This window comes from Anabrus simplex, chromosome 2, assembly GCF_040414725.1.
Source record: "Anabrus simplex isolate iqAnaSimp1 chromosome 2, ASM4041472v1, whole genome shotgun sequence".
NCBI classification, from domain to species: Eukaryota; Metazoa; Arthropoda; class Insecta; order Orthoptera; family Tettigoniidae; genus Anabrus; species Anabrus simplex.
The window spans coordinates 939,758,375-939,784,018 of NC_090266.1; the positions used below are offsets into that span (position 1 = coordinate 939,758,375).

A 25,644-nucleotide genomic window follows, 5' to 3' on the forward strand; every position below is an offset into this window, starting at 1 on the left:
TAACTTGAGGGTCAGAGAGAGAGAGTGTACATTTCATTAATTCCTCGTTGAGCTTGAAAACAATTATGAACATCTTAATTGATCATTTACATGGGTACTGGAATCTCTATTGATACTTACACTGAAGTTGGTTTGTTGATAGTTATATCTCGTGATTTCAATATGTAACAAGTAAAGTTTGAGTTTGAGGGAGATAATTAGGATTCTCTCAGAAGACAGGAAGGAAGGTGCAACCGTCAGAAAAGATAGAGCTGACCAGGAGTGGAGGGGATCAAATGAGGTGGGTAGGGTTGAGGCTCTGGTCATGGGGGATTCCATTGTTAGACATGTAGGGAAAGTGTGTGAAGGAACGGGAACCAAGGTAGAGTGTTATCCAGGAATTAGGTTGAGGTAGATGTTGAAGAAAGTAGAAGAAAAGGAGGAGGGAAAGTAGAAGGTGGTAGTGTTTCACGTTAGTACCAACAACGTAAGGCAAGCAGGTATAAGTACCAAAATAGTCTGAGATGTGTGGGATCTGGTAACGCAGCTCTGGTGAAGTTTAAGGAAGCGGAGACTGTTATCAGTGGAATACTGTGTAGAAGGGATACTGACTGGAAGGTGATTGGGGATTTAAATAAGAATATGGAATGGGTATGTGAGAAACTGGGAGTGAGATTTCTAGATCGTAATGGGTGAGTAGGAGATAGGGATCAGCACTCAGACGGCCTTCACTTAAACCGCAGTGGTATGTATAAGTTAGGAAATTTATTAAGAAGGGTTATAGGGAGGTACATTCAGGGAAACAAGGTGGTCTAGGGAGTGGTAATAAGGGTATAGGGATCTAGAAGTCAAGTAGGGATGACATAGAAATGTTTGTGTTGAACTGTAGAAGTATTGTAAAGAAAGGAATAGAATTAAGTAATTTAATAGATATATACTTACCAGATATTGAAATAGGAGTTGAATCATGGCTGAGAAATGGTATAATGGATGCAGAAATTTTCTCATGGAACTGGAGCGTGTATCATAGAGGTAGGATAAGAATGGTAGGAGGGGGAGTATTCATTCTGGTGAGAGAAGTTTCTTGGGTTGCTATTTTCTTTACGTCACACTGACACAGATAGGTCTTATGGTGACGATGGGATAGAAAGGCCTAGGAGTGGGAAGGAGGCAGCCGTGGCCTTAATTAAGGTACAGCCCCAGCATTTGCCTGGTGTGAAAATGGGAAACCAAGAAAAACCATCTTCAGGGCTGTTGACAGTGGGATTCGAATCCACTATCCCCCGGATGCAGGCTCACAGCTGCGCGACTCTAGCCGCACAGCCAACTCGCCCGGTAAGAGAAGATTTGTAAACTAAAAAAAAAAGTTAAAGATGACAAACATGAAATTCTAGGTGTAAGGTTCATTTCTAAAGATAATACGCAACTTGATGTCTGTGGAGTGTACAGACTGGGAAAGGGTAGCTCTGACACTGATTCAAAATTATTTGATGAGATAATCAGCTATGTGGGAAACGACATGCAAAGGAATGTGACTGTAACGGGAGATCTCAATTTACCAAATGTCAATTGGTAAGGAAATGCGAGCAACAGGAAGCATGACCAACAAATGGCAAATAAGTTAATAGCTGATTCAGAAAGGGATGTAACCAACTAGAGGGAAGAATATTCTAGACGTGGTTCTGGTAAAACCAGATGAGCTCTATAGTGAAAATGAAGTAATAGATGGTATTAGTGATCACAAAGCTGTTTTTGTCATAGTTAAAAATAAATGTGATAGAAAGGAAGGTTTTAAAAGTAGGACCATTAGGCAGTAACATATGGTTGATAAAGCAAACATGAGGGAGTTAAAAAAAAAGTTAAAATGATTGATGGAAAACGATAAATAAGAATGTAAACAGACACTGGGATGGGTTTAAAGCAATTGTTGAGGAATGTGAAAACAGGTTTGTACCTTTAAAGGTGGTAAGGAATGGTGAAGACCCACTTTATTATAACAGAGGAATAAAAAGACTACAAAGGATTTGCAAATTGGAAAGAAACAGTTAGAAATGGCTGTGTAAATAAGGAGAAATTGAAGGAACTTAATACAAAATTGAATCTAGCAAATAAGTCAGCTAAGGATAACATGATGGCAAGCATAAATGGCAGTCATACAAATTTTAGTGAAAAATGGGAGGGTTAAGGCAGAAACAGGTTCCATGAAGGACATTCAGGGAATCATTAATGAACATGGGGAGTTTTAATGTGAGGACCTTCAAAAGGCAGAAGTATTCAGTCAGCAGTATGTAAAGATTGTTGGTTACAAGGATAACATCCAGATAGAGGAAGTGTCTAATGCTAAAGAAGTATTAAAATTTACATATGATAAAAATGACACTATAATATACAAAAGTTGAAACCTAGAAAAGCAGCTGGAATTGATAAGATTTCTGGGGATATACTGAAGACAATGGGTTGGGATATAGTACCATATTTGAAGTACGTATTTGATTATTGTTTGCATGAAGGAGCTATACCAAATGATTGGAGAGTTGCTATAGTAGCCCCTGTGTATAAAGGAAGGAATGACAGACATAAAGCTGAAAATTACAGGCCAGTCAGTTTGACATGCATTGCATATAAGCTTTGGGAAAGCATTCTTTCCGATTATATTAAGACATGTTTGCAAAATTAATAATGGGTTTGATAGAAGGCAGTTGGAATTTAACAAAGGTTTTTCCACTGAAGCCAACTTGTAGGATTCCAGCAAGATATAGCAGATATGTTGGATTCGGGAGGTCAAATGGACTGTATTGCGATGGACATGTCTAAGGCATTCGATAGGGTGGATCATGGAAGACCACTGGCCAAAATGAGTGCAAGTGGACTAGACAAAAGTGACTGAATGGGTTGCTATATTTCTAGAAAATAGAACTCAGAGAATTTGAGTAGGCGAAGTTTTATCTGACACTGTAATAATTAAGACGGGAATTCCTCAAGGCAGTATTAATGGACCTTTGGCTTTTTGCGGATGATGTTATTCTGTATAGAGTAATAAATAAGATACAAGATTGTGAGCCACTGCAAAATGACCTTATAAATGTTGTGAGATGGACAGCAGGCAATGGTATGATGATAAACAGGGTTAAAAGTCAGGTTGTGAGTTTCACAAATAGGAAAAGTCCTCTCAGGTTTAATTACTGCATTGATCTGGTAAAAGTTCCTTATGGGGATCACTAAGTACCTAAGTGTTAATATAAGGAAAGTTCTTCATTGGGATAATCACATAAATGGGGCTGTAAGTAAAGGTTACAAATCTCTGCACATGGTTATGAGGGTGTTTAGGGGTTGCAGTATGGATGTAAAGGAGAGGGCATATAAGTCTTAGGTAAGACCCCAACTAGAGTACGATTCCAGTGTATGGGACACTCACCACGATTACTTGATTCAAGAACTGGAAAAAATCCAGAAGAAAGCAACTCGATTCGTTCTGGGTGATTTCCGACAAAAGAGTAGCATTACAAAAATGTTGCAAAGTTTGCGCTGGAAAGACTTGGGGGAAAGAAGACGAACTGCTCGACTAAATGGTATGTTACAATAGTCGTAAATAAAAACCAATAAGATAAGCCACCTTTCCAAATACGTATCATTCCTTATATGTATTTAGGAGAACTATTATACTTTATATTATTATACTTTAAGTCACTAGGTTCGGGGTCCTGACCAAACTTTAGGTTAAGTTTACTATGGCTGAAGATGCTTACGACAGTTGAGCAAAGCATGTCTCAACTTATAACACCAGTTGTAATGAATGTATGCTAAATGTAAGTATTGATAAGTATTGGAAAGGTGGTTTATCTTATTGGTTTTTATTTACGACTATTATAATCTATATACAATATGGTTTACAATGAGATTTATAACATGTAAATTGTATGGTACGAGCTGACAGTGGAGAGATGGCGTGGAATGACATTAGGAGACAAATAAGTTTGAGTCTTTAAAAGTAGGAAAGACCACAATATGAAGATAAAGTTTGAATTCAAGAGGGCAAACTGGGGCAAATATTCGTTTATAGGAAGGGGAGTTAGGGATTGGAATAAGTTACCAGGTGAGATGTTCAATAATTTTTTTTTTTTGCTATTTGTTTTACGTTGCACCGACACAGATAGATCTTATGGCGACGATGGGACAGGAAAGGCCTAAGAATGGGAAGGAAGCGGCCGTGGCCTTAATTAAGGAACAGCCCCAGCATTTGCCTTTTGTGAAAATGGGAAACCACGGAAAACCATCTTCAGGGCTGCCGACAGTGGGGGTCGAACCCACTATCTCCTGGATGCGAGCTCACAGCTGCGCGCTTCTAACCGCACGGGCAACTCGCCCGGTCAATACATTTTTAATTTCTTTGAAATCATTTAAGAAATTGCTAGGAAAACAACAGATAGGGAACCTGCCACATGGGCGACTGCCCTAAATGCGTATCAGTAGTGACTGATTGAGAATAGGGCGGCAAGATTTGCTTTTGATAGTATAGCCTTATGTGACGAGCACTATAGTGATGTTCAATTCTCACACTCGAGACTCTCCAGAGTGACGTCACAGATCTCAAGACCAATAGAGATGTATCACGCAAAACTTGTCCGCTAGGCAGTGTTCTGGTAATACACGGTACGTGCGTTCTGCTTCTCGATAGTTTTATATGAGACTTATATGGATTATTTCTAAAATTATGGTAATTGAAATGAAACTGTTACATTAAATGCATGAAAATGAAATTACCATATTCAGCTGATGTTTTGAAAGTGATGGGAAATAATATAGGAGCAATGACAATTGCGGATTTGAAAGGGGAATTGAACGAAAAGGGCAGAAAATTATACGGAAAGAAGCAAGAGTTGATTGAAAGGGAAGGACTAAACTTAGCAACCTTTTCTTTCAGCGTTTTTGTTAAGATTGAATTCTTTAAGTGCAAATAGCCTTTTGAAAACATGCGTAATATATATATATTTTAGGTTGAAGATGTACATGAAGCACGATATTGGTATGACTGCAGTACCAGAGGCTACATCCAGTGCTGTTGAATTTCCCTTCAGCGCACGAGTTTCAAGACCTTGTTTCGATTCATGAGACCGATATAAATATTTTCAATTTGGAATTGATGAATTGCTCCAGTGTCAAATTATAGGTCACTCTATGATTCAGGGTACACAACTGCACACGGTGTTATATAAATCTTCTTGCTCTAGGAATTATTTCCAAGGTGCCGGTGCCACTCCATGAAAATATCGAAGGTACAGCGTTCTCCTGCAGTCTTCGTTTTTTTACCTAAAATTACTGAATACTACTGAAAATTAAAATCCTCAGCCTATTTCCAGTCATTCAATCAGGTCAGGAATGGAATGAACAAAGCCCCCATCTAGTAGCGAGGATAGGAATTGTGTCGGCTACCAAAGCCTGTCACACTCCTCTGGGGCAATGATAAATGGCTGACAGATGAAACTGGAGAGTGCTGCTGGAATGAACGATGACAGGGAACACCTTAGTACCCGGAGAAAGACCTGTCCCGCCTCCACTTTTTCCAGCACAAATCTCACATGAAGTGATCGGGATTTGAACCATGGAACCCAACGGTGAGAGGCCGGCATGCTGCTGCATAAGCCATCGAGGCTCATTGAATAATAATAAAGAATGTTATTGTTTTTACGTCCCACTTACTACTTTTATGCTTTTGGAAACACAGTGGTGCCGGAATGTTGTCCTGCAGGAGTTCTCTACATGCCACTAAATCTACCGACACAACGTCGACATATTTGAGCAGCTTTAAATACCACCGGACTGAGCCAGGGTCAAACCTGCCAGCTGGTCCTAGATGAACTCAAAGAACTCTACAGTATACACTGAACATACTAAACTTCGGATACTTACAAATGAAATTTCTTATAAATGAAATTCAAATCATAATGAAATTAAAAACAATATTTTTGCTTTTGCATCCCACTAACTACTCTTATGGTTTTTGGAGATGCCAAAGAGCCCGAATTTTGTCCCACACGAGTACTTTTATGTTCCAGTAAACTCACCAGCATGGGGCCGACGTATCTCAGAACCTTCAAATACCATCGGACTGAGCCAGGATCGAACCTGCCCACTTGGGCTCAGAAAGCCAGAGCTTTAACCATCTGCGTCACTCAGCTCAGCATAAAAAAACAATATAAAAATGTTCACATTTAAATAGATTTCACATAATGGGACCACCGACAAACTGTGGTAATAAACATACTTATTGTGTAAATGCTTTTCCCTCTAAAATATTCACAGATGCATATATATATTGCTACTTCTTTAACATCACACTAACACATTTAAGGTTTTCGGCAATGGAAGGACGGGTAAGCGCTAGGACTGGAAAGGTAGCAGCTGTGGCGTTAAGTAAGGTACAGCTCCAGCATTTGCCTGGTGTGAAAATGGGAAACCACGGAAAATCATTTTTAGGGCTGCCGACGGTGGGATTTTAACCCACTAACTCCGAAATGAAAGTTCACAGCTACACAACCCTAACCGCACGGCCAACTCGCTCAGTGGTACATATAAATAATACATAATTCATAGTCATGCAGAAAAAGAAATGGGAAAGTGGGAACTTGTGAATTTAAGTACAGGTTTAACAACTGAAATGATATTGATCATACATCAAATACATAAGCATCTTATTTTACATAAATTCACAAGAAAAATATTTGACATTTCATACCGTTCGTCTTAATAAGAAAATAGAAAATAAATGTCCTCCACTGATCACAAATAAAAGAGTTTACCTTTTATTCAGTCAGATAATAGAAAGAAAAGATAAAAATCAGATTTATAAGTAGACCATGTAAAAATTAATAAATACAATAATAAATGAAACGAACAAGAAAGTAACCTTTCTTCTTGGATATATTTTGTTTTGACTCCACAATTCTTTGACGAGTTGGACTTGCATCGATTTAAATGCAGAAATCATAACTTGCGCACTTCTTATCCCAATTTTCACTAAGTTGTGCAGGTTACAGAGAGATGATGCCAATGCTACCTACTGCTCAGTTTGCCAAGCCTGCTCTAGTAGATCAAATCTTCATAGGTACCTGGAAGAAGTAGTTTTTCCAAAAATCAAAACAAAACATAATATAATATTATGTACATATTAGGTGGTTCACTAACCCCATGTGATTTAGTTTTATGCATCCTGCTGTGTTTACTACAATTCTTAAGTAAATCCGTCCCTATCCCTAAACAGTGGTAATATAACGAGATGTGTGATTATGGGCTAAAAACCAGCAGGAACCCTGAGCGCCACCAATTCATTGTGAGTACCCCAAATGAACCTGTAAATTAGCATAGATAAGTAGAATATGTACCTTACCACATTGACGATGGGTCCTAAATGGAGGCTGCTACCCCATGTAGACCAGATAACTCAAGCCTCCAAGAAAGAAATTACACTGCTGCACTCAAACTACTGTAGCTCGAAAGTATTCAAGATAATGACCTCAAACTTGGAACGTACTCACTAGGTTGCTTATTAGTCTGTACCTTGTGATACCTTTTAAAGCAGAAATTTTTGTGAATTCATTTAATAGTCTTTCTAAGGATAGTGTAGTATGAATGCCCTGTTTGTGCCATTCGCGTACACAATGTTTTCAAGTATGCTTAGGATTTCTCTTTACGGCTACTCCTCATTTAGTATTAGCCATTAATCATTAGAAATATCTAATTCACTGTCAATTAATACCTGTTATAACTGGTCTGTACATAATCACAATTACTGGTAGCTGTCACCAACTGTAAGCCTTGTTGACATCCGCAGTGGAGCTCCAGGGAATAGCTCTACATGTCAGACATTATTTTGTTAAATACATGAAGGTTTAAAGAAAGAAAGATGTAGTGATAATTTATATTCCATGACTACACTGTTTGGGACTCCTAATCTCGCCCGCAATTTCATCAATAATCAAGGAAATACGAGGTGCATAAAACGAAGAATTCTCGTAGCCCGTCACCTACTGTTGGCTGTCACCTACTGTCAGCTGAGAAACTATGAGATTTCTCAGGGCTCATCACCCATGTGGCACATCAGAAAATGAACCTGCATAAAAATGCTGAAGTACTTTGTCGTCACAAGGCATGTAGCCATAGGTGCATCATCTTGTACAACGATTCTCGGCACATAAGAACACCCACACCCACACACACACACACACACACACGAGGTTTTCATGGTTACAAAGGCCATACAATTTTAAAAAATAAATCGACAGTAAAATCTATGATCCCTCTATTCCATGACATGATTAAAAGTAGTTAAAATTATAGCCAACAGATAGCACAACAAGCTACAAATGATACACGTGCGTAGAAACGGAAATCTCCGGGGCCCATCAACAACTGATGGCCGCAGTACTACGGAGATCACCGGGACTAGTCATCAATGTGTTAAAACAGGAGGTGCACACATACAGAACACACGTGAGGAACAGGTATTGTATAGGTTGGAAACTGTGCACTGCATGTCAAGCCTCCCAATAGCTCACTCGGCAGGGACACAGTGGGAGTTGTAATAGTGGACGGTACTCAAAGGTTCGAATCCCATGCAAGTATTTCCTTCTTTTATTTTTTTTTTTCTTTACAGCCAGTTGGCTGGGATGTGGCAGGTCTCATACTTGATAGCTTTCTCAGAATGATTTGTTTATTTGGCCCTGAAAAGGCCATTAGTATGGTGGAATATGGTATGGAGCTGGGTTTGAAGAGGGTAGGAAACATGTGACAGGATTTCAGTTTCCTACATCTTTTAATGCAGCACCTGCTCGAACTGACGACCTTTGTGGTTGATACAGAGCTGTGTGTGATATTGTAAGGACCATCTGGCATGTTGCAACATCTCCAGCGTGACGGATCGGCATGCCTTATTGATGAGCTGTCTAAGGTGATCACGACTGCTTGGCTCCTGTGCATACACCAGTTGTTTTACATGATCCGACAGTAAAAAATCCAGGGGCATAAGATCAGCCTAACCGACAGGCCATGGGACAAATTCTCCACTTCCTATACATTTATCAGGATAAGTCGCATGCAAATGGTTCCGGAAAGCTACTGCGGCATGCGGTGGAGCTCCGTGATGTTCAAACCACATTCTGGAGAGGTCAAAAAGTGGCACATGTTCCAAGAAGGGTGGTAGGTCATCTTGGAGAAACTGCAGATAGCATTCCCCCGTCAGATGTCCATCAAAGAAATGGGGACCGAAGGGGTGATCACACACGATGCCACACCATATGTTCATGCCCTACTGTACCTGAAAAGCTGCCTGTCATACACAATGGGGACGACCCACACACCAGTAATGCATATTATGTCGATTAATGGTTCCATTGTTGTGGAACCGCGCTTCGTCCGTAAATAAGATGGTCGCTAAAAAGGCAGCATCAGTGTCCACGTGCTGTACGGTCCATTGACAGAATGCCACCTGTGCCCTGGAGCTCCTGGTGTAAGTGCAGAAGGTATGGGTGAAACTGCCGAGTATGCAATATCCGCATAACAGACGCCCGGCTGATGTTAGTCTCCTGTGCTATGGCCCGTGTGCTAGTGTGAAGGTTATGCCGAACAGCGTCCAACACAAGCTCTTCATTGTGAAGCAGATGTCATGGGATCATCTCAAACAAGCCATGTCCTTTCCACGGACTCCGTAGCGAACAGACGTCTTTCCACACTCCAAAATGTCATGAACGTCTTATTGCCTATCCGGATAGCATTCTTCATACACGCATTGTGCCTGGTATGCATTCTGTCTAGTTTCTTATTGATAAGAAATTTATCTAAATACTAGTCACTGGAATGCATCATGAGGCAGTAAATACGCTTTGTGTTGTGTTGAGTTGTGTTGTGACTTGCCTAGAAGGCGGGGAGTTCGTGCAGCTATATACCTACCTACCATCACGTGTTATCGTTCCAATGGGGCACACTTTTCCCTACCTGTGGTCTACGAAGACTGGAACATGTAGGACGTAGGTAATTGGCTATCTGTGCCCTAGCCACTGACATCATCTCCTCTTACTCATCCAACTCAACTCAATACCCTATACCACGACACATACGGCCTATACATGCCCAAATAAACAAATCAGTTCGTGGAAGCTATCATGTATGCAACCTTACCACGTCCCAGGCAATTGGTGGCAAACTAAAGAAAATAAAAAATACTTCCATAGAATTCGAACCTTCAAGCACCATGCCTCTGCCAAGTGAGCTACTGCGAGGTTTGACATGCACTGCACATTTTTCATTCTATGCGATACCTAGTCCTGGTCTGTGTGTGCACCATCTGTTGTAAGGTACACGTTCTTTGTATCTGTGCTCATTTTACGGGTTCATTCGAAGTATCCATAATGAATTAAAAGTGGTGCTCATTATTCCGGCTGTCTTCTAGCCCATAAACACACATTTCATTATATTACTCCAGTTTAGGGAGAGAGACGTCTGGCTCCATGGCTAAATGGTTAGTGTACTGGCCTTTGGTCACAGGGGTCCCGGGTTCGATTCCCGGCAGGGTCGGGAATTTTAACCAAAATTGGTTAATTCCGCTGGCACGGGGGCTGGGTGTATGTGTCGTCTTCATCATCATTTCATCCTCATCACGACGCGCAGGTCGCCTACGGGAGTCAAATCGAAAGACCTGCACCTGGCGAGCCGAACATGTCCCCGGACACTCCCGGCACTAAAAGCCATACGCCATTTCATTTCAGGGAGAGAGACCAATGTATTTCAGAATTGTAGTAGAAGCAGCAGGATGCATAAAACTAAACTGTAAGGGGCTGGTGAAACATCTGGTATAACAAAGGAAAAATATCTTCAAACAGTCCATGAAGGACCTTGGCACTCAGTGAGGTAGAATGGTTAGTCCAATGCCTAACTGCCTATGCCCACACAGAATGAACCTGGAACTACTCATTCCTACTGTAGGTGAAGTGAACCCTAGGGCCATGTACCACTTGTTTGTATATGTTTTTGCTTCCTGAAAGGAAAACAAATCCACACTGTTCTAAGTTAACCAGGCACGTATTTACATGGTGAATCACTCACAACCACCAGTGGAAATATTTCCAGTTGATACAGCAACTTTCACACAACAGAAGTATAGAGAGGGCCTCACAAATGCAGCCTATACAAAGCTTCCAACAAGGATCAGAAAGCGGTTTCCTAACACGAAGTTTATGTTTTAAATGGAATAATGCCTATTAACAGAAAAATAAAAGTATATTAATCACAATTTTTGTATGATCCTAGTTCAAACATGTAATGAAATATTGTCATCTGAGTGTTGTAAGTTCCAAATGAACTGTCCCTACTGGGGTATGTACACCTACATCGGTCACACAGGTTCTTTTACCAGTTTAGTTTAAAATGATGGCCATTAGCTACAATACACACTTCAAGTCTTTGTTATATATTTTAAGAGATGCCAAAACATCAGAATTTTGTCCCAAGCTAACAACACAGAGTTATCACATTTAAGCATCCTAAAATGCCCCCAAACTGAGCTGGTATTGAATTTGTTACCTTTGGAACAGCAGGACAGCTACAACACAGTGATCAGCTGACTACATTTACAAAGAATATGGTATAATTACATGAACAGATTCATCCATTTTTTGCAGTGTGCAAAATACGTCATAAAGAAAAATAGAAAGTTGTCTTGTAAATATTTAAATAAAAAATTCTACAGACAGGTGTTAGCTTTTACTAATATGTAAAAATATCTAAAAACTAGCAAGATACCCGTGCTTCGCTACGGTATTATACTGAAATTTATAATTGAATGCTTATTGTTTTAGATATATAATCCTCCGAAATTCGCGATCTGACTCGTTTTCTGCGAGAATCCACCAAAATTCCCGGTCTGACTCGTTTTCTATTATTTTAAGGCACGTTTCCTCCCATTTTTCAATCTTCCTTTTCAGCAATCGATTTCGTACTTCCCGGGTTAGGCTCAGGTATTCCTCCCGGTCAGTTGGGTCCGTAAATCTGTGCCATCTTTTCCTATAATCATTTTTAATATGGATAAAATCCTTCAGGAGATCCGGCGTGGTGTCATATTGGGTGCCTTGGCGGCACTGAACCCGCGGCCGGGCTGCATTCTTAGTCATTACCCGTCCAGGAGCCGTTTCCAGCGTGGTCCGCACATTTGACGATGGTCCGGAACATTATTATTATTATTATTATTATTATTATTATTATTATTATTATTATTATTATTATTATTATGTGTTGCTGGAATGGCTGATGGCAGGGAAAACCAGAGTATCCGGAGAAAAACCTGTCCCGCCTCAGTTTTGTCCAGCACGAATGACACATGGAGTGAACGGGATTTGAACCACGGAACCCAGCTGTGAGAGGCCGGCACGCTTGCGCCTGAGCAACGGAGGATCCTTATAAGTACATTAAGAACAGTAAAATCAATTGGTCTCACCTCATTCTACACCCCACCGCCGTTAAGTTTATTTACCGCCACCTCCCCCCCCCCCCCCCCCAAGAAAAATTAAAAGAAGGCTTGTTTCTTTATGTTTAAGGGAGATTCCAAACACCAATGTTCACGTCTATTACCTTCAGCTTTGAGATATAAGTATCCCCATAAAAATAATTTACTTTCTGCACTTCATTTCACACTACTCCCCTCTCCCCAAGTGAATTTCAATTAATTTTTCAATTCTTTCACCCACCCCCCACTTCATTGGATTTTCCGACAATACGTACTTTTAAAGCAGATTCCAAATATCAAATTTCACGTCTGTAACATCTTCATATTTGAGATATCAGTAGCCTAATTAAAAGAATTCAACACCATTTTCAGTCACGCTCCACCCAAGTGGTATTTCCGAAAACTAAAAATACACGTTTCTTTATGTTTAATAGAGATAAAAAATACCATTTTTCACTTCTGTAACATGTTAAGTTTTCTGAGATATACTGTAAAAATTCTCATTTTAAAATTTCACCCCTTTTGAGTTCCCCTTAAGTGGAGTTTCCCAAAACAAATCACCTATGTTTCTTTACATTTACAGGAGATTCCAAACACCCACTTTTTACGTCTGTAACATTTTACGTTTCCAAGATATTCTGTAGATATAGTCTTTCAAAAAATTCACCCCATTTTGTCACTCCTGTTTAACAGCCATTAATTGGATTTTCCAAAAACTAAAAAATACGTGTTTCTTTATTTTTAAACGAGATCCCATATACAAATTTTCAGTTCTGTAATATCTTTTGTTTCTGACATATATGTATCCTCATTAAAGGCATTCAACCCATTAATCACCCTTTTACACCCTTCCTATTGGGATTTTCCAAAAAAAAAATATACGTGTTTCTTTATATTTAAAGGAGATTCTAAGTACCAATTTTACATCTGTAAATTTTAAAGTTTTAAGATGTAGACACACTCCTTTTAAAAAATTCACCCCCCGTTTTCACCCCCCAATATTTGAATTTTCCAAAAACGAAAAAAATACGTGTTTCTTTACTTTTAAAGTAGATCCCAAATACAAATTTTCAGGTCTGTAATATCTTCAGGTTCTGAAATATAAGTAGCCTCATTAAAGGCATTCAACCCATTAATCACCCTTTTACACCCTTCCTATTGGGATTTTCCAAAAACAAAAGAATACGTGTTTCTTTATTTTTAAAGGAGATTCTAAATACCAATTTTTACGTCTATAAACTATAAAGTTTTGAGATATAGATACACTCATTTTAAAAAATCACCCCCTTTTCACCCCCCATTAATTGGATTTTCCAAAAACAAAAAATACGTGTTTCTTTATTTTTAAAAGAGATCCCAAACACCAATTTTCAGGTCTGTAATATCTTCAGTTTCTGAGATATAAGTAGCCTCATTAAAGGCATTCAACCGCTTTTTCACCCCTTTTCACTCCTCCTATTGCGATTTTCCGAAAACAAAAAAATACGTGTTCCTTTATTATTAATGAAGATTCTAAATACCAATTTTTACATCTCTAAACTTTAAAACTTTTGAGATATAGACACACTCATTTTAAAATTTCACCCCCCTTTTCACCCCCTTAGCGACGGAATATCCAAAAATCCTCTCTTAGCGAGCACCTACATCTTAATATGAATATATCCCCAAAATTTCATTTCTTATGTCCAGTAGTTTTGGCTCGGCGATGATGAATCAGTCAGTCAGGACAAGCTACTTTATATATATAGATAATACACTGAATGTTATCAGCTAAATGTAGGAACATCACGGTTTATATACTGTCTGAGCACAGATACCTACATTTTCTGTGTTGACACTAGAATTTGCTGTGCCTCCCAATGACAACCACGCCAACCATTGTAGTAACATGTCCAATGCAAAGAGCTCAGCAACTTACAATATTTGTTGTGTGATGTTTGTAGTATACAATAGCTCTGGAAGGGCACTGAAATAATAACAGCAGAGATCATTTGGCTATATGCATTCACTTTCATTTCACACTCTTCAACTCAGCTAACAATGAAAATAAAAAAGGCCGCAAGAAAGGGCTTGATATGCTGTTATATTGAGCGTAGCTTTCATATGTTTCACATGTCGCCCATCTGCGACAAATCAGATGGGCAAAACAGAGCTACCCAGCCTGTTACGCAATGAAAACAGTAATTTAGGAATATACACTTCACCATAAAGGTCTTGGTTTGCAGTGTCTGTAAGCCCAAATATCACGTACATGACGTACCAAAGCTAAAGTAAGTACCATACTTTGTTTTGTTTACAAAATTTTCCAAATACTGTATTTATGTGTGTATAAGCCATGTGCGAGTATTGGCCAGATCCTATTTTCAAGATGGTAAATTTGCGAGAAAATATTTCACTCAGAATTTCACGTAAAATCAGTGTAAGGAGTCCATGTGTAATTACAAGTTGGCGACCTATGATAGTTTCCAAGCGCACGTAGTGGAAGATATCAAAATGGAGAATAAGTGAGAGAAGCGTGACATGATTGTGATGCCAAGAAAATGACTGGTGCGTTACCACCGCTCGATGTCTCCATCACTCGGCCTTTCAAGACTCGTCTCCAACATTACTATCGGGATTAGAGACGCAGCTCTGAAGAAATGACGCCTATAGGATGACCGAAAAACTTCACTGTCGCAAATGAGCCAGCAGATTGTGGCTGCACAGATCAAACAAACAAAAAAAAAATGGTCTCGAAAAACTTCGTAGTCACATGCATTTTCAAGACGATAGATCGGACAGAAGACTTTGTGATGTGGCCCACATCATCTGGGTGAAAGCTGAGCTAATGAGGATTCAAGTGCCATTGTGAACATGCATAAATGGGAATACAGTCGAAGCTTGATATCTCGAACTTCCATTACTTGAATTTTTAGTATCTTGAAGTAATTAAATTTCTCAGCTGTTTGTCCTATTCTTCACATATATTCATTTTTCTATCACTCAAAATTTGGTTACACGAATTTCTCGATTTTTCAAAGAAAATGTTTCCTCCCTTGAGGCAAAAAATACTCCGTAACTCGAACTTTGTGCAACATTAGCTGTGCAATATGACATTAGTAGTTTGCGAGAAAAAGTTAACAAGTAAAGAAACGGTCACAGTGATGATGGGAGCTAACATGACGGGAACCGAAAAACTAAAACTTCTAGTCACGGGAAAATCGGTGGAGCTTGCTGTTTCTCGGGTGTGAATTAATTAACGGTCACGTACGAAAGCAACCTCCGAATTCACTGATGACAAGCTCCATTTACGAATCTTGGCTGTGTGGTATTGATGAGAAATTTTAACATGAAGAGAGGAAAGTAGATAGTAGGTCTGAACCCCACTGTTGGCAGCCCTGAAGATGGTTTTCCATGGTTTTCCATTTTCACACCAGGCAAATGCTGGGGCTGTACCTTAATTAAGGCCATGGCTGCTTCCGCCCCACTCCTAGCCCCTTCTTCTCCCATCGTCACCATAAGATATATCTGTGTCGGTGCGACGTGAAGCAACTACCAAAAAAAATTTATTCACTATAAGCCTGTATATGCATATGATTCAATTATGTGCTTACTGCACATGCTCATAAATGGCATTCTCTATATCTCAAAATTTTGATAACTTGAAATAAATTTAGCTCATGAGATGATTCAAGATATCAAGGTTCCAGTGTATATTCAATACATATTTTAGAAGTTAAGTAGGGTTAAATAAGAATAAATATTTTAATGTCAAACCTATTTTGTAGTTGCTTTGAATATTACTTCTCCCTCCATCTTTAGGTGACAAAGATAAAGCAATCTGTACATGCATACATATGGTATTGTTAATATCATACACTGTGATCTCTAGTTATAGATAATTTTGTTTGTTCAATCGTCGCTGAATAATTTTCTCTAAACAACGTCTGTGCAACACTCTCTCAACAATGATACATTTCTTATTCCAGCTTACGAACTCAAATCCTATTTGTTTCAGAAACAGATATAAAGTGGGTATTTTAAAGCCAGGCATGTAATCATCAGAGTTCACAGCATTCAATAGTTTAAGATAGGAGAATCATCATTAAAAAGAAAAGTACTTTGCAATGCGTAGCAAATTTCACTACTCAATTTCGTAAGACTTTCATGCAGTAGTCTATTCTTTCCCTGTATTTTAACAGCTTAGGTAAACATACCTAATATCTTGCTTAAAATTACAATTGGGTACTTCTCTGCAAACTTACTGAATAAGAGTTCAATATTATCACATTTTCAACACTCTTTAATGGTTTGACTTATTTACATTTGAAAATACAACTTGAAATAACTTTCATTTCATACTCCAATCCAGCTCAGGACAAATACAAAAATGGCAGCAAGATAGGTCTTGATATGCTGTTGTTGAGCATAGCATGCTAAATGTTTAATATGAATTATTTGCAATGCTGAAAGCAAAATGGCTGGTTAACTTGTTCAAAAACTTCTTTTTCTACAAATGGTTCTGCCTGAAGCATGTCATTCACAGAATCTTCTTCTGTTTTACTTCCCACAATCTTTCAATTCTGTACCTCTTCCCACTGAACTCCTTTTGATCCAATTACCTTGTCTTCCAATCAGTATTCCTCTTCATTCTTTCCAATTTAGTGCCCTTCTTACAAGGGAATTAACAATGAACTCATATCAAAATGTACCTTGAAATTCTGAAAAAAAAAACCAAAAAAAAAAAACCAAATCATCTACATCCCACAGGAAACTCACTCACCAAAAATTAGCAGAGTTTTAACTGAAAGGTTCCCTTTGTTTTTGTTTTCTTTTGCTAGTGGTTTACTGCAGTGGTTCCCAACCTTTTGTGGCCCATCTCCCTTTTCTGGAGGTTGACTAACACCTATCGCCCCCTTTTCATTTTCAATGTATGCCTAATTTTAATTTGAAGTAAAGTGTAAATAATAAAGCAGTTTTATTACTTTAGCCAACGGCTGTAGCCATGTTGAAACAACGGATCCCATGAGATCTAAGAAGTTAAGCAACATTGGGCGTGGTCAAGATACGGATGTGTTGCCACGCGCCAGAAAGGAACTGGCCACCCTACCGCACGTAAACTCCGGCTCAGGCACACCTCTGCGGAGGTTCGTACCTGCCTTCGGGCAGAATACACTCTTACCTTACTTATTACCTTAAACAATTTTACTACTGTATATAAAAGCAACCAAAGCAGTTTTATCCGGTCACTCTTAAATAAAATAAAAAAAGATTAAAATGTACATTTTTACAGATATTTTTAAGAGCAAAGAAGTGAAATAATTAACTAAGATCATTGACGTACATTTAAAAAACAGTACATATTTTCACTTTAAATTGGAATCTGGAAAAATTTAGTAAGTTGAGAGTTAAAATCTGAAAAAATAAACAAAAGTTTGAAAACTTTGTTATTGTTTTATTTTCAATTTTCAATGGCTGCCTTGTGCTTGGTGGATTTCAGTTAAAGCTTGAATATCTGGCTTTATGTTCATCAAGTTCAGGTGCAAGTCTCCTTTGAGGCAAATGTCCAACTTATTTCTTTGCTTTGTGAGGAGCTGGACAACAGAACAATCATTTTTCAACTAAATATGCTGACGGAAAAGAGATGAGAAGTGGTTCAGTTTTTCCCCCACAGTTGTGAATAAGTGTCCATAAGCTTAACCCAGTCTAACTCGTAACTGCTCTGCTTGAAAATGATTTTTGCCTCGCAGTCATACTTCAGATCTAGAAACTCCGTCTGCAAAGAATTATCAAGCTTATCCATACATTCAAACAAAAATGGATCTAGAATCCAATCTGGGATTTGTAACTTGGTCAAATCTTCAAATCTTGATTCCATGTCACCTTTTAGCTGGTCAAGGTGATCAGTAAAAATTAGGATTTTGTCTTCTGGGAGTTCAGGAGTCTTGTTAACTGACGTTTGAACACTTTTTAAGGGTGGGAAAATGAATCAGCTCTTTAGGCCAATATTTACCTTGTGAATATCAAATCTGGCGATAAATGATGTAATAATTTCTTTGGCCTTAGTAAGGTACATCTTGTTTCCTTGAAGCCTTATACTGACTTTGTTCATTTTTTTGAAAATATCTGTATGGTACGCAAGGTAAGGTACTTGCGTTGCTTCAAATTCTCACTTAAAACAGGATCAGACATGCTGAAACACTCGGTAACCATGTCAAATAATTCGAAGAATCGGCGCAGACAGTTTCCGTTGGAAAGCCACCTGACGGCTGTATGTAGAAGCAAGCGTTCGTATTCCTCATCAATTTCATGGCAAAGTTGTCGGAACAGACGGTCACTGAGGGAATTAGCTTTGATATTGTTGACACCCGTAATAACCAGTTGTAGGGTTTCATGCAGGACACCACTCAACCTTTTTTTGCAGCTAAATGTTGACGATGAATGACACAGTGAATAGTGATGACCTCCGGCACTTCTTTCTTAAGGTGGGTTTGAAAACCAGCATGACGACCTGACACGGCAGGAGCACCATCTGTTGCGCAAGCGCTCACATTTGTTAGGGGAACCTCTTTTTTCTTCAAAATAATCTTGCACCTCTTTAAAAATAGATGATCCCTTCGTATCTGTGATCAAAGTTCTAGCAAACAACATTTCTTCAGTAATTTCCTTTTGTTCACTGATAAACCTCACATGAGCTAATAAAATTGCTTTATCACCAATCACAGTTGATTCATCAATCTGCAATGCAAACTTACTTTTTTTTCCAACAAATTGGTGAGTTTGGGTTCAACGCCCGTAGCCATTTCGTCAATTCGCTTGGAAAGAGTATTATTGATCAAAGGAATCGATTGATTTATCTTATTACTAGGGCTCTCGCCTAGCGTGATTTCAACAATTTTTTTGATAATCGGCAAAAAGAGAGTTTCGTCAATTTTTTTAAGTTTACCACATTTAGCGATCGTAAGAAGCAAGAAGACCGTTGTCAAGATCGGTTGCTCGTTTTTTAAATAATTCACTTACATTAGGCTGTTTATCAGCTTTAGGTGTTGAACATAACTGAATTCTTTAATCACTGTGTACTCTTGATAAATGATCTTTAATTCGCAAAGTCTTCATGGCTTCATAAGTAGTAAATGTTTTATCGCACAAAAGACAATGGGGAAATTGCACATTTTGCGGTTACGCGATAAAATCGTATTATAAATACTCAGCAGCGTATTGACGACACTCCTTTTTTCGAATCCATTGTGCATGAACTTCTACACTTCAAAACAAATGCACAAAAACAGAAAAGACACGCACATAAACTGATGGTGAAGCACACAGGCTAGTTAAGACTGAAGACAAACGTAGGTGAATGGCAAGTGTGTTGTGATGGCAGGAGGGGGAGGGGGTTGAGTCACCAGTCGGCTGCGCTGGGCAAAAACACGTGCGGACTGTGGAGAGGGTCGAGTGCAGTGAACTCGCTGGCTGAGAATAGCGAGTGACACGTGCTACCCTGCAATTTCTACTGAACAGTACTTTGAATACTCATATCGCCCCCCACTTATTTATTGCCCCCCTGATAATACAAATCGCCCACTTGGGGGCGATCACCCCCAGGTTGGGAACCACTGGTTTACTGTAATATCGCAATAACACATCAAGGGTTTTTGGCGATACATGGATGGGAAAGGGTTAAGACTGGGGGAGGGGGTAGGGGCTGTGGCCTTAATTAAGGTGCATACTCACCATTTACCTCGTGCAAAAATGAGAACCCACAGAATTTGGCAAATTGGGATTTGAACCCACCATCTTCCAAATGCAAGCTCACAGCCTGGAAGGTTCCCAACTTGAACCTACAATGTGTCATATGAATGCAGTGAGCTAACAGCAGTTGGATATTTCTGAAGAGTTACACAGGCTTGAGCGAGTGTTCAGCAGAGCAGCTGTTGTCTGCAAACTACTATTTGTCCGAAATAAAGTAGAAGCACAAGTGACTCATATTGACAGAGTGGTTGAAACATAACACCGAGCTCGATAGCTGCAGTCGCTTAAGTGCGGCCAGGGTCCAGTAATCGGGAGATAGTGGGTTCGAGCCCCACTGTCGGCAGCCCTGAAGATGGTTTTCCATGGTTTCCCATTTTTACACCAGGCAAATGCCGGGGCTGTACCTTAATTAAGGCCACGGCTGCTTCCTTCCACTTCCTAGGCCTTTCCTCTCCCATCGTCGCCATAAGACACATCTGTGTCGGTGCGACGTAAAGCGAGTAGCAAAAAATAGAAACATAACAGTACCATGCGCAACAATTAATCATTTTATTTTCACACTGTTCTTGTTTATTCTTTTCTACAATTGCCTGCAAACAGTACTTAACAGGCACTATGATCACAGGAGATCGCTTTGTAGTGCATCTTGTTGCAAACCAAAAATCCGGGAGATAGTAGGTTTGAATCCCACTGTCGGCACCCCTGAAGATGGTTTTCTGTGGTTTCCCATTTTCACACCAGGCAAATGCTGGGGCTGTACCTTAATTAAGGCCATGGCCGCTTCCTTCCAACTCCTAGGCCTTTCCTATCCCATCGTTGCCATAAAACCTATCTGTGTGGGTGCGAAGTAAAGCCACTAGCAAGGAAAGAAACTAAAATAGCTAGTATAACTCAAATACATTCATAGGATTGTTAAAGAACAGTGTAGAATGTTTACATGTACAATTTATAGTTCTTTATAGCCTAGAAATCATGTGTTCAGTGCACAAAACTTGAGGTTATTGCATATTGGAACCCCCTTTACTTTTTTTGGCTGTAAAAGTGGGGAAAGAGGGGTCTAATACACAAGTAAATATGGTAAGTCTCCATCTCCCCTTATCTTCCCACTACTTCTTCCTCGTCACTCCTGCCCAGTCCAATGGCTCTTCTTTTACTATATCTCTAACACCCTTGTTTCTTATCTTATCCATTCTTGTCACTCATATCCTGTTTCTCAAAAATTTCATTTCACTTGCCTGTATCCTAGTTACGTCTCTGTGCCTCATTACCCAAGTTTCTGCTAAATACGTCAGAATAAGTACGTCCTGTATATCACTCTTTTGATTCTCTGAGGGACATCCCTGCTCCAATGCAAGCTTCTGACACTTTTGAGTTGTCTCTCACAAGTTCAACCCCTCGTCCACGCTGCGTTAGGTGGGCAACGTTGTCAAGTAGGGAACAACAAATGGGGATGAAGTACAGTGGGGACCGCGTGTGGCCCGAGACAGATACGGTATCTGAGAAGGCCCTAAAGGAATCCTGAAGAAGATGGCAGCTAACGGGGCTTTGGTGAAGTCATGACAAGCCTAGCAAGTCAGTGATGGATATCAGACCGCTTTCAAGAAAAAACAAGGAACTTCCTTTCTAATAGGTATAAATATACTAAGATAAGCTCAAATATAGAATTTTTTTTGCTCGATCATGTCATTTAGGTTTTTATCCTTATTTATCGTCTGATGTGAATATTTTCTAGAGTATTCATTAGTTTCCCTTTGTTTACATTACTTACAATGGAGAGTTCTCGCTCAAAGTTAGTAAATTTATGGCCTGAACTGACTATATGGGCTCCCATAGCAGAAAACCTATGTTATTCAACACAGACATGCTCTTGGTATCTTATAGTGAAATTTCATCCTGACTGTTCAACATATGAAACTTTACACTGTGAGCATGTCAACCTGTAAATCCCCGAGTCTAGATATTCTTGAAATAACATTAAATTTCACCATAAATATCATTAGCCTCAACATATAAGATACAACTAGGAATTTCCAGTTCAAAGACGGTGCTATAAGAAGACAGTACACACTCTACGTTCCAAGTTATGGGAACACAAAAAAGACATTTTCTAGTCATCAATGATAATTATTTACTATCTATAAGTTTTAAACAAAATAGACATCCTCCCCCACGCCCCCACACCCTTGCCACTTCCTACATTTTTAAAGATCTAACCTGGAGACTGTTTTAATATTCATATGGAATTGTATGTCTCTGTACTTCTATGAATTTCTACCTAAACCAAAAAGTGCAGCTGATGATGTTTAGTCAATCTAAACGAAACATGTAGCTATCTTAATCGGAAGCCATATTTTCGGTCATGCTAGCACAGGAGGGCATATATAGCAAGTGGAGATGCAATTCTCCCCTGGTACGTCGGCACTGCATTGTGCTTATCACATGTACAGCTTGCAGTGGTGTTGCTACCGGTGTGCTAGCCGGCCAGTGTCTTGGGAAGGTGCAGTATCAAACTGATGAGTGTATGCCGCACTGGGTCGAAAGCACTGGTAATTTTTGACAATGTTTACGCTCATTACATCAAGCGAGGCGTCATTTGGTATTGACCTGCGTGATGTGTGGCTTATGGGCAGCCGCTCGAACATGAAATTCAAGCTTTCTCACCTCCCGCCGAACTGTCGTAGTACTTGGAGTGGATCCTGATGCAGTTTGGAATTCCTGTGTGATGGTCTGGATAGATGCCTGCCTACTACACTTTATGACCCTCTTCAATTGTCAGCGGTCTCAGTCAGTCAACAGACTAGGTCGGCCTGTACACTTTCGTGCTGTATCACCTGACGACGTTCGAAGTCCGTGAGTTCCGTGGAGTGCCCCATTCTGCTCTCTCACGATGTGTAATGACTACTGAGGTTGCTGATATTGAGTACCTGGCAGTAGATGGCAGCACAATGCACCTAAGATGAAAAACGTATGTTTTTGGGGGTGTCCGGATACTTTTGATCATATAGTGTACGTAACAATGGCTGCAGTGTATCATATGCAAGTGTTACAAATGAAGCCGGGGTAGCGCATGAACACAATATTCCCATAACTCAGATTAAGGCGAATCGTGGGTGGGTTATCAGGGTCATGCGACAACACTATCAGTGCGAAGGAGAACAACAAACAACATATCACAGGTTGCTTGCTGATTACATGGACAAGATTGTAAATTTTCACCGATTTGTCGTACGTTTGCACTAGGAAACCTCATACTTTCTCAAATCAGTAATTCTGATCAGGTTCCAGTCTTTTTCAATCTGCCTCACAACAGCACTATTGTGCTAAAAGGATCACGGAGGGTATAGGTTATGAAAATCAGTGGTAGTGAGAAATTACAATGCACAGGTGATGGAAGAAAGTTGCTGTCTTACATAATTTTCTTTATTGCTTCTCGGCAAGACAAAAACAATACCTAAGCCAATGGTCTCCCCGTGGAATTCATGTATGAGTGTAAAAAGAGGGTTGGACGGTCGTAGATGTCCTGCTAGAATGGGTTAAAACTATTTGGGATAGAAGACCTGATGCACTAGCAAAATAGCTCTACTTATTTTAGATTGATTCCACAGTCACCTCGTGAACAAAATGAAGCAAATTCTAATGAAACTAAATCACGATAGTTAGTCATTCCCGGTGGCCTAACATCTACTTTGCAGCCACTGGACAAATATATATAAAAAATTTTAAATACCACTAGGGCAGCATCCTGCTTCATGAATTTACCGAGCTCAGAACACTTTAAGCAAGCCTCGGACCTATGGGAGTAATGGAGTCCCACTCCCATTTGACAGGCGAGGGACTCCTTGGAAACAACTTGGCGAAGGAAATGGAATTCGATGGTGAGCTATCAATATTAATGGGGCTTATGGAAGAAAGAAGGTAGAACTGGCTGAGTCAGCAAAGAGGATGCATCTGGATGTGCTAGGAGTAAGTGATATTCGGGTAAGGGGAGATAATGAGGAAGAGATAGGAGATTATAAGGTGTACTTGACGGGTGTTAGAAAGGGAAGGGCAGAGTCTGGGGTAGGGCTATTTATCAGGAATACCATTGCAGGCAACATAGTTTCTGTTAGGCACGTAAATGAGCGAATGATGTGGGCAGATTTGTCAATGGGAGGAATTAAGACAAAAATTGTGTCCGTGTATTCTCCACGTGAGGGTGCAGATGAGGATGAAGTTGAAAAGTTTTATGAAGCATTGAGTGACATCGTGGTCAGGGTCAACAGCAAGGATAGATTAGTGCTAATGGGCGAATTCAATGCAACAGTTGGGAATAGAACTGAAGGATACGAAAGGGTGATTGGTAAATGTGGGGAAGATATGGAAGCTAATGGGAATGGGAAGCGTTTGCTGGACTTCTGTGCTAGTATGGGTTTAGCTGTTACGAATACATTCTTCAAGCATAAGGCTATTCACCGCTACACATGGGAGGCTAGGGGTACCAGATCCATAATAGACTATATCTTAACAGACTTTGACTTCAGGAAATCTGTTAGGAATGTACGAGTTTTTCGGGGATTTTTAGATGATACAGACCACTATCTGATCTGTAGTGAACTAAGTATCTCTAGGCCCAGGGTAGAGAAAGTGAAATCTGTCTGCAAACGAATAAGGGTAGAAAATCTCCAGGACGAGGAAATTAGACAGAAGTACATGGATATGATTAGTGAGAAGTTTCGAACAGTAGACAGTAAGCAGGTTCAGGATATAGAAAGTGAATGGGTGGCATACAGGTATGCTGTAGTAGAAACAGCAAGGGAATGCCTAGGAACAACTGTGTGAAAAGATGGAAAAAGGCGAACATCTTGGTGGAATGATGAAGTGAGAGCAGCCTGTAAACATAAAAAGAAGGCTTATCAGAAATGGCTCCAAATAAGGGCCGTGGCAGACAGGGATTGGTATGTAGATGAAAGAAACAGAGCAAAACAAATAGTTGTTGAATCCAAAAAGAAGTCATGGGAAGATTTTGGTAATAACCTGGAAAGGCTAGGTCAAGCAACAGGGAAACCTTTCTGGACAGTAATAAAAAATCTCAGGAAGGGAGGGAAAAAGGAAATGAACAGTGTTTCGAGTAATTCAGGTGAACTCATAATAGACCCCAGGAAATCATTGGAGAGGTGGAGGGAATATTTTGAACATCTTCTCAATGTAAAAGGAAATCATCATGGTGGTGTTGCAAACAGCCAAGCTCATGGGGAGGAGGAAAATGATGTTGGTGAAATTATGCTTGAGGAAGTGGAAAGGATACTAAATAAACTCCATTGTCATAAGGCAGCAGGAATAGATGAAATTAGACCTGAAATGGTGAAGTATAGTGGGAAGGCAGGGATGAAATGGCTTCATAGGGTAGTAAAATTAGCATGGAGTGTTGGTGAGGTACCTTCAGATTGGACAAAAGCAGTAATTGCATC

The 25,644-nt window shown here is 39.7% G+C and overlaps 1 long non-coding RNA gene across 3 annotated transcripts in view; it reads right to left on the reverse strand.

Annotated features, from left to right (window-relative positions):
• Positions 1 to 6,756: 6,756 nt before the first annotated feature.
• LOC136863202 (uncharacterized) overlaps positions 6,757 to 25,644 on the reverse strand; it is a 165,066-nt gene continuing 146,178 nt past the window's right edge. For all 3 annotated transcript variants that reach the window (XR_011017780.1, XR_010859169.2, XR_010859172.2), the window contains one exon: positions 6,757 to 7,085. This is a non-coding gene — a long non-coding RNA (uncharacterized lncRNA). The remainder of the gene's footprint in view (positions 7,086 to 25,644) is intronic.